Raw genomic sequence first — 11,076 nt, 5'->3', positions numbered from 1 at the left:
GGATTAAAGCAAAGACCAAAGGAGCTGTTCCACAACATGATTTTCTATACTTATCAGGGCAATCATCTACAGTTTGTTAGTGCCTTGTGACTCCTCTGTGAATTGTCTAATGTCAAAAATGTTGCAACAGTTTCAAGAGAAAGATCTGTCCAGTTATAACCTCTAAAAGCACATTCACATCTCAGCTGTTTTGAATCACAGACTTGCAAAGGTCTAGGTTTTAAAAGGTTTATGATTAGACTACATGAAAATGTAACTCACGGTACAAATTGTACCATAAATGTTCTTTTTCCCCCTGTTATTTAAAGACACTTAAAAAGGAAGTATTTTTAAAAGGTCTTCACAATGCATTACATGAAATCTGACTGGGGACTTCTGTAGTTTATTTGTAGTGTTGACAGAAACAATTTTATGATCTGGGTTCTTAGCATTTGCTGCACCAGCTTACCTCCACGTGCCTGTATATTTTTAATTTTTCTTTTAGCCAATACAAGTCAAGTTGGACAAAGCTGTAAGTCTTCAGAGTGCATAGTTTATGTGCTGGTCTGTATTTTCTGTGAGGCTTCTTCTTGCTTGCAGGCGCAGAACGAGGAGCTAAGCTTACCCCCTCTTTTGGTTTCATCACTCACTAAATTAACTGCTGCACAGCACCACATACATGAGTGACACAATATATTCCATTCATTTTATTTCTCCAACCTGACCTCATGTGCTGGCAGCCCTGGCTGCTGAAGAGGTTAAGCTGCAAGTGGTTTAGCAGTGAAAGACCTGCAAGCTGGGTGATTTGTCCCTTGCTGAAATGCAGAAGGTTTAAAAAAAAATTAATCCATTAATGTTGGTATCTTCAGCTGTTGCCAAGACAGGTGAAAGCTTTTCCCTCAGTAATATCCTACTCAAGGATCCACCTGACAGAAGAAATGGCAACCTAAAGAAATTCTTAGGCAAATTGTTTCAAGAGGCTCTATTCAAGAAATAGGACAAAAGGGATCAGAAAAGTCAAAACAAGTGTTCTTACTCTGTTTCTATACCATTTACTTATTGTGCCTGCTGTCCTGGAGTAGAATGTCATTTCTATGAACTGAAGTTTGTATTTTAAGATATAATGTCAGTCTTGCTTGAGTCGGAGTGTGCTTGCCTAAAGTGCAGGATTTTAAAAGAAAAAAAAATCTTTTTATTTTTGTAAAGTTATAGAAGATATTTTTCTTCTCAACTATGTTCCAGATTAAACTGCTGGGGAAGTTTAAGCACTTGTTAAACTATTGATTGAAATAAAAAAAAAGCCTAACTGTAAAATTAAGGCATTTTTGCCTCTTCTATATGTTAGTTTCCTGTTCTGTTGACTCTCTAAGTGTAAAACAAATGTTTGGTGTCTTGGAAAGAAACAGCCAAAAACCTGAATGTTGAGTAACTTGTGCACAGAAAAGCTCACTTTTTACTACATACACATTATCTGTTTCAGAACACGTCTGTCACTAGGAACAGTTCTGATGGACACAGACATGGGATTTGGGGTTCACAGCACATCTCCAGGTTTTCTGAATAAAATTGTGGCTGGAGGTGCCCAGTGAGTAACGAGAGAGTGTGGTGAGAACAGCTGTGTCAGGACAAAGGACATTGTTCAACAGAAACCTAGTATTTTTTGTAAGTGAGATGTAAACAAAGAAACAACTATTGCCTCTCTGCTGTTCCATCCCAGTTGCTTTAAGGGCTACAGCCTGGGGCAAGGAGCAGGGAGGGAAGAGACACTTCTTAAAAAGAAAGAAAAACCTGAAACAAACCACAAAGGGAAAGCAAGACACGGGATAACAGAATTATATTTGCTCAGTGCTCTGCAGTTTCACTCCTGCCTCACACACAGAAAGAGGTGAAAAGCAGGCTTTGAGCCTTCCACCACCACGATAAAAAGCTTTGGAGTTTACCCGTTCCTGAGTTTTTCAAAGTGACTCAGGAGATCCCTGAAAGATGAGTTCTGTTTTCAGGAAATATGCCCAAAATTACAAGGTACTCCAAGTGCAGAGGCCACAGCCTCTGAAGTGGCCTCCCTTCCTCACAAAGCAGTGAGTATGGATAAATTCAGGCAATTTATTGCAAAATTCTGCAAGATTCTACTTGGCATAATTTACTCGGTCCTGACAGAACAGGGAAGGACAGACAACAAAAAAACAGCACCACTCATTCTGGTTCATTCTGTTCCATTAACTTTCCATCATTTTTACTCTCTACAAGTATTTTTTTCCTTTTAGCCTTCTCTAGTGCAATCACTTTGGATTTTTTTCATTGCCATTTTCTACCAGCAATAAATAATAATAAGAGACTCCACTTCTGAATCAGGCAGAGACAAACACAGTTTTGAGGAATCATACCACGAGTATAGCCCTAACAGCCAAGGCAGAAGTGCTGTTGGCCTGAGCAATTATTTATCAGGCACCCTCTGCCCATCTATATTCTTCACAAGTCTGTTCCAGGGTATAGACCAGTCCGTGGCATGGATTCTAACTAAGGTACTACCAAGCCCTGAGGACAGTAAATTAATTCCTGCATGTCATCCAATAATGGGAACTGCCCACGATCACCACCTTAAAGCAGGCAGACATCCGTTCCCATGAGAACACCAGTGCTCCTTGTCTCCTGCCATTTCCAAGATGGTCTGTTGGAAAATGAAAAAGCACACTGCACAGGGTAGTGCTGTCTTCAAAGAAATAAATGAAAAATGCTGGGAGAAAAAAGTTTATGCTTGGGATAGTTGGGCATTATACCTCCTAGATTAACACAGTAAAATAACAGAATCAGACATATGTACTGTCATTCAAAGAACAGATGCTTACTGGACAGACACATGCATTATTAATCTACTGAAGTAACTGTCCAACTACTGAATCCCTTTGCATATAGCGCCAACCAAAGACCAAAAAAATAATCTAAATTATCTATGGCCATCAGCTTTATTAACTGCTCAATATGAGAGCTCACCTGCCCATCCGGAGTGCTGCATCCAGCGCCAGAGTCCTCAGCACAAGAAAGACACGGACTTGTTGGAGCAGGTCCAGGCAAGAGCCGTGAAGATGATCAGGGCTGGAGCACTTCTCTTGTGAGGAAAGGCTGAGAGATCTGGCACCGTTCACTTCAAAGAAGGCTCCAGAGACACTTTATTACTGTGTTTCAATACCTAAAAGAGGTCTACCAGAAAGATGGGTACACACTAAAAAGTGTTTTGCAGCAAGGCCTGCTGCAAAAGGGAAAGGGCCAAAGGCTTTAAACTGAAGGAGGGTCGATTTATACTGGATATTAGGAAGAAATTTTTTTACTGTGAGAGTGGTGAGGCACCTGTTGCACTCTGGCAACAGGTTGCCTGAGAACCTGAGGATGCCCCATTCCTGGAAGTGTTCAAGGCCAGGCTGAATGGGGCTTGGAGCAACCTGGAAGATGATCTTTGAGGTCCCCTCCAACCCAAGCCATTCTAGGATTCTCTAAGGCCTTTCTGGAAACAATCGCATCTTCCAACAAACACTACAAACAATAGTTTCAACACTACAAACAAGAGACACCAAGTCTCCAGACACTCCGCCGTTTTCTGGGAGAGCGGGAGCGGAGTAAAGAGCAGCGCCCGGGCCGGGCTGTCAGGAGGCGGGAGCGGGGCCCTGCATCGGCCCGGGCCGGGCTGTCAGGAGGCGGGAGCGGGGCCCTGGATCGGCCCGGGAGCGGCGCGGGCCGGGGGCACAGCGCCATCTGGCGGCGGGAGCCTGCGGGACACCGGTTCCCGTCCCAGCGTCCTCCCGCCAAAATCCAGCGGGAGCACGGCGAGGGAGGGGAGCGGCGCTCAAACCCTGCCAAGCCGTCAGGCTCTGTCCGCTTTATCGAGCACAAGCTGCAAAAAGAAACACCCAGAAAACCTGAATGAGTAACAAAGCCAGTTTCTCTACGGAAACCATGGTTTTAGGGTACAGAAAATAAAGCATCCATCTCTTCAAGCCAGTTCACAAGTTTTCCCTGAGGCTCAGACTAACGCTGCAATTTCATTCCACATGATGCATGATGCTGTTTTCTTACCAGAGGGGCGCACCATCCATGGGAGCAGTAGTGATAAAAGAAATCAGGAATTGCACTCAGAAAAATGTGAATATACACTCCCAGAAGCTAGGAAATGCCAAAATGAAGCTTTGCCCCTGCAGCCTTCATTGAAGCCCTCCTTGCACGCCCAGTGCCATATGATCAGGTCAAAATTTGCTGAACCTATGCACGAAACAATTCCCTTTTCTACACTCTGCAAGGAAATACAGGGGAAATGGTTACATGACCTAAGCTGTACCAATCACTTCTGCATTTATGCGTTTTCCATAGAAGGAAAATACTGTTACTAAACTGGCAGCCTTGCACTGCCTTAACATATGACCATCTGTCCATATTCAAAATCTGGCCAGAAATGTATATATAGGTACCAACCAAAAATTGTAGTGATACATACACAATGCATGTGAAAGTACTTTATCCAGGGAATTACTGACATTTATAATAATTATTTCACACTCAATTTAAACTAAGAGCTGTATAAACTCTCAAATACACTAAATATGGGGGAGAATTACAGAATTTTGACAGATACACTATAATTTTAAATCTTAAAGTATTATTGTCTCACCCTGTTATAACAGCAAGTTTCCATTATTAGGAGATAACTATCCATGTTAAGTGACACAGAAGGGGGCATACAGGACTTAGGGGCCATCAGCAATGAGACCAGGAAGGATGTCCTGTAAATAAAATCTATATTTAAATTACTTTAATATAAAATGCTTTTTCATTTACAGCAGAGACCTGTGCACTACACAAAAGCAGTAGCAATTGCTCCTGGATGTTGGAAGTTCAGGTGTGTGAGAGCCTTCTGCTGCTTAAACCTCATGTTTCTCTTTGAAGGTCTCAACACTTGCAAAGGCTCAGAGTGCACTTCAGAGGGGTTTCAGATGAGATGGCTCCAATTTGGCAAGAAGGAAGGAAGTGTGCACGCAGCCACCCTCAAAATCAGCAGTATTAAAGTAACTCAAAAATTAGGAGCAGCTGAAGGAAGAAAATTGATTAGAGGCAACTGAAGCAATTACAAATGCATGACACAATGCAAAGCTCTCTAGAAAGCCAGTCTGCTGCAACCACCAGCCCACAGACAGGCACCCCAGAAAGATCAGTCTTCGCAACTCAGACGTAAACATGAACAGACACAGACACAAAAAATGGTTTTGCATAACCCCCTTGTCATGCCTGCCCACAGGGCAGCTACTGCTGGTGTGGCTGACCTAGTGTGCTGAGTTGTGTGCACAGAGCACCAGAGGACTCTAGTCACACACTACTGTTCCCTGCTGCTCTCCCTGAGCAGTAGCCAAGGAAATCAGGAGGTCCCTTTCATATGCTGCTGGTTTACTTTTGATTAGCTGCTTCATTTCTAAACCTCTACTTCCACAAATGCAACCTCTACACACCTCACAAAGTGGATTTAGAAATCCAGAATTTATTAAAAACCTCTGATCTACAAGGAGCTTTGAGCTCAGTTTTGGCCACTCTGAACAGCAGACTCCTCTGATCTCTTTGCAATCATTGAACCATTAGTGTTTCTGAAGTGCCTGAGCAGACCAGTGAGGATGCATAACATGCAGAATTATACTTTCTTCCAATTTTTAGCATTTTTCAGCCCATTTATTAGCAGTTTTCTTGGATCATCCATTCCTACTCCCTGGTAGATGAAGCAGTCTTACCTCCACACCCCCTCCACAAGCTTAGTCTGGGGACAGCTCTTGCCCCCACTGCTCCTGCCAACCCAATCCCTTGTAGCCCACTCATCCCATTGCTGACAAGAGCAGGGACACTGCCAGCAGCTGCCAGGGTGTTTGATCTGTGCCCATGCCCACAGCTTGGCAAGGATGCCAACAGCAGCAAGAAGAACAGATATCTTTCCAGCCTGCCACACAGGCTTGCCCAGGCTGGGAGACTCAATTGAAATGTCTTTCATCCGAGCTCTAATCTTCCTTTAATTGGAGGTAATTGGTATCTGTGAAACATGCACCTCTCTATCAAATGTGGCTTGAACTAGATTTCAAATTCACACAGGGAACAGCAGCATTAAAATGCTGCAATCACATAAATCTTGTCTCTTTTAAGTCAGGTTTTTCCACAAATACGCTGACCTTCCTTTGCCATTGTAACCTGGTTCCTGTGGAGGCAGGATGAAGAGATATTTCACCTAATCAGGAAGGCAATCTGTTCTCATTTTCTTGAAGCTGGGATGTGAAATGAGAGGCCCAAGGGCTAAAGTATTTCAAGGTATTCAGTGCAGCCAGAAAGCACTGCCATGAAGCTGAAGGCTGCACTGGAAATCTGAAGTTAGACAATCCTGGGCACAAACAAAATTAAAATCCTTCTCCTGGCGTTCTCCTGTTTACAAGGGCAACCACCATGTTAGAGGCTTTACACCCTAAAACTGGAGAGAAATCTCCATGCCTGGAGAAGGCACGGCAGCTCCCAGCATGTGTCTAGAGAGAAGGTAGCACATACAGACCTTTCTAAGAGTCCAGGCGTCCTAGCACTACAAAGCCACCACAAAGCCACTTCTGATGCAGTCCACCTCACTTTTGTCATGGCCATCTCTTCCTACCATACTCTGAATTTCTTCACTTGACACCAACCACTCCTGAGGTGTGGGACACATATCTCATACTTATCACTTCAACATTTTAAACTAACCAGAGAATAAGGCAAGCAGTGAAAAATAGCCACTATATAAGCTTCCTCTTCTAAGAATCACTCACTTGATTATCAAAGCTGCACTCTTAGTACTTCTGATTGCAGTTCCAGAGGGCTGGACCCAAAGTTCAGGTTTTGTTTTCTGTAGACTTTCTTCCTAAACCTTTCCATAACATGGTTCCATAGACTCCAAAAGGATTTAATGTCTTTCAAGCATTAAGAAACAGAGATAATTATTCTCATTACTAACATTTCTCAGACCAACCTTCATCCTAGTGCAGAAATCTACTGCAGTCTGAAAAGCAGTAATAGAAACATTTACTAATTTTGAGTGAAAACACATCAGTGGGCTTAACCTCTGAGTCAGATGGATTCTGGAGCATCTTTGCTTGCAGGAGTCAAACATGTTTAGTTTTTAAAAAAAGAAGTGCTTTTTTTAAAAAAAGAAGTGCTGAAGTATCTGTCTGTATCATCTGTGTTTGGGCTATCAAAGCAGCAAAGGAAAAATACTTCTCCACTTCCATGGGAAGAGCAATTGTGGTGAGTTGACCGTGGCTGGATATCAGACGCTGACCAAAGCTGTACTATCACTCCCCTCCCCTACAATGGAAGGCTCACGGGTTAAGATAAGGACAGGCAGAGGTCACTCACCAATTACCATCATGGGCAAAACAGACTATTGGGCAAATTACTTTAGTGCCAACCACATCAGTGTAGGATAATGAAAAAGACAACCAAATTTTAGAACATCTTCCCTCCACCCCTCTCTTCTTCTCAGGCTTGATTTTATTCCTGATTTCCTCTCCCTCCAAACAGTGCAGAGGGAAGGGGAATGGAAGTTCTGATCAGTTCATCACACATTGTCTCTGCCACTCCTTCTTCAAGGAAGGACTCACACAATATATCCCTGTTCCAGCATGGGGTCCCTCCCATGACACAGTCCTTCACAACCCCCTAACATGAGTCCTTTCCATGGGCTGCAGTTCTTCACAAACTGCTCCAACATGGCTCCCTTCCACAGGGTGCACTCCTCCAGCAGCAGACTGCTCCAGCATGGTCACAAGTGCTGCCAGAAAACCTTCAGCATTGGCTCCTCTCTCCATGGGTCCATAGGTCCTGCCAGGAACCTGCTCCGCTGCAGGTTTCCCACAAGGTCACAGCCTCTTCAAGCATCCACCTGCTCCAGCGTGGGGTCCTCCATGGGCTGCAGGTGGATTTCTGCATCCCTATGAACCCCCATGGGCTGCAGGGGAGTGTCAGCACTGGTGCCTGGAGCAGCTCCTGCCCCTCCTTCTTCACTCATCTGGTGTCTGCAGGGCTCTTTCTCACACATATTCTCCACTCTGGCTGCAATCTGCTCTTAGGCAGTACCTTTTCCCCTTTCATAGCCACGTTACCCCAGAGTCACTACCACCATCACTGATAGACTCACCAGTGTTAGACCTGTCTTGGAGCCAGCTGGCATTGGGTCTGTAGGACACCAGGGAAGCTTCTGGCAGATTCTCACAGAAGCCACCCCTGCAGCCCCCCCACTACCAAAGCCTTGCCAGGGAAACCCAATGCAACAGTATATACCCCCACCAACAGGGCAGCTGTACACATTTAGGACAGTTTGCTTTCTTTTACTTGTTAAGTGCAAACAGCACTGGCTCCACAGAAGTTTTTTGCAACACAGACCGACTTTTATGTTTCAGGACTACAAACACAACACACCCAAATGCTTAGCATATTTTTTCCTTTTTTCCTCCCTCAACTATGTTTGGCTGAGGTCAGGCATTATAATCCCAGTGAGCACATTCCACTTCTAAACACCTAACAGTTACATTTTCTGTCTGTTCAACACCTGGCCTCAGGAACAGACAAAGCAACAGCTCAGTCTTTAGGAGGCTGCTTCAAAAGACTATTACAGATGTCTGAGCAACACGAAGCAGGATTTTTGAAATCCAACAAACAAAAAAAAAGACTTGGACGTGGCTCAAGGAATACTTGATGAGAAACAGGATAGAATGTATGCTAGAAAATAAGGGCTGTGCTTAAACTACCTAGTCATTTGCCTCAACACTGATGCCTCAGTTTCCCTATCTCAAAAGCCAGGATAACCCATCCTTGACAAGGCAGACCAGGACATTCACAAAGACTGCTATTTAACTATTACCCACTGCGAGAAAAGTCTAGATACTCATACCAAATAAGTCTCTCTAAATTGATCTTTGCATGTGAGCCTCCACCAATATTAGTAAAAACTTTCCATAAAATCCTGAAATAATTACTCCTAGGCTATGGCAATCTGTTGGTTGGTTGATTGTTGGGGGTTTTTTTCCCTTTGCAGAACTTGGATGATCAGCAGTCTAACATTAAGAAAAAAAAAAAAAGAACAAACCATCACAACTAAACAACTTACAAAGCCTTTTTTTCTTATCAACCAATTCAAAAGGTAACAATAACTATTTCAGCCACCCTTCAATTACTGTTTCACTTATTCCAAGTGCTTGAGCTCAGATTGCTTTGCTGTAATTACAGCTGTCTGTCCATAACTCTGTGCTTGGTTACCACAAACATCCTTTTAAGTCTTTTCTAAGGAAGAGGGAGGACATCAGCCTTCCACCATTGCCAGCAGGAGAGTAGCTGCAGTACAAACACAGATTCAATACCCTGCTGGCCGTGTTACCAACATGACATACACTGGTACCAAGTTTTAAATAAAATGGCACTGCATGCTTATATCAGGATTCAGTTAAAACATAATTTGTAGTGGATAAAACAGTGATTTCATCCAAAGCAGGTTCCAGATCTAGTTCCCCACACAAACACATAAACTCTTCTCCCAGCAAATGAGGCACGGACCTTACCAGTCCCTGCCAGTAACAACGCCAGATAGAAGAATCAACTGTTCTGCCTTTGCACAAGACCTCTGTTCTATGTGATCATTTGTCACATACAGGGCAAATAAATAGGTGACAACACCAGCACTACCTCTGCTTATGCAGCCCTGTCAGAATCAGCAATTCCCCAACATACCTAACACACACTGAAACAGAAAAACACAACAGACCAACTTCAATCAGACGCTTGCACTATTTCAGTGTCCCTGGGAAATACATTTGTACAAGAAACAACCTACTTCATTTTATCATCATTAGTTTCAGCACTTCCCACAGGAAGGAGCTCAAACCCTTGTGAAAACTGACTCCTGCATTTAGCTCCCCCTCTTGTCCAACACTCCAATGTGCCACCACCCTAAAGCTACCACAGAAGCTCAGGATCAGCCAAGACAGAGGCTCCCTAGCAGCAGTGGCGAGTGCTACACACAAATGGGCCTTCCAGAACAATCCCCCAAAAGCCATTCCACAGGAACCAGAGTAGCAGGCAAGGCAGTGAACTATTACCTTCACAGCAATGCAGCTGAAAAGACAGGCTACAGAATTTCAATCCCACCTGCAAACTTGGAGAGGAGGGCATTGCAGTGTTATTTATTTATTTATTAGGGTTGCTCTGTAACTGCATAGCTCTCATTCCATCTTTTGCTACAGACTGAAACAAGTGTTTGCTCCAGCAAGTCAATTCACACCTAAAAACCAGTGGACTCCCAAAAGGAAAAAGAAAATTTGTCAAGATGATTCTTCTGAATCTGAGACCCATGAGCATCCCCAGTGCTGCCTGGATTGAGGCACCTGTTCTTCACTCAATGGAGTCAGGGAGAAGTTCCAAAATAAAAAGGACACCGCTACATTTTTAATAGTTTATTAACACTTCAACCTTTAATAACTTTGAAGAAGGCCTGAAAGATAAGTTTTGCTTATTGACTTTGTCTTTTCCCCTTTGGCAAAATGTCACCTTTCAACTCCTCCCTCCACCCTCCCTCCTCCCAGGAGGATAATGAATTTCCAAGCTAATGTTTGGTTGCTTCTTTTAAGTAAGTTGGCTTCAAACATAGCAGCAGAAACATGCAAGCCTGGGCAATAGTGTCTGTCAACAGCTTTTAGAGGATGAGTAGAAACACACAATTAACTTGTGCATTGATACAAATAACTTTTTCTTAAATGAACTTTATAGATATATTTTTTTAAGTGGGTTAAATTCGGTGCCCAGAATTACTACAGCAGCTGTATCTTCTAGTTAGCTATGTTTTTTTTTTCCCCCTGAACCATACTACTCTTTTTTAAAGTGCTATATTCATAAAAAAATTTAAATAACTACTTTGATATTGTATACTTGTATCATCTTGCCCTTTCCAGAAATTAGAGGAGCAACCTGCAACATATATTTAACTGAAATTATGCATTTACCCTGACACAACTTTACGGGCATCATGGTCTGCTCATCTCACCAGGAGCAGATCAAGAGACTGTA

This window comes from Melozone crissalis, unplaced genomic scaffold (assembly GCF_028551555.1).
Source record: "Melozone crissalis strain CALT ecotype California unplaced genomic scaffold, PUWL_Pcris_2 ptg000042l_1, whole genome shotgun sequence".
In the NCBI taxonomy this organism is placed as follows: domain Eukaryota; kingdom Metazoa; phylum Chordata; class Aves; order Passeriformes; family Passerellidae; genus Melozone; species Melozone crissalis.
The sequence above is the reverse complement of the archived record's forward strand: the minus strand, read 5'-3'. Positions refer to the sequence as shown.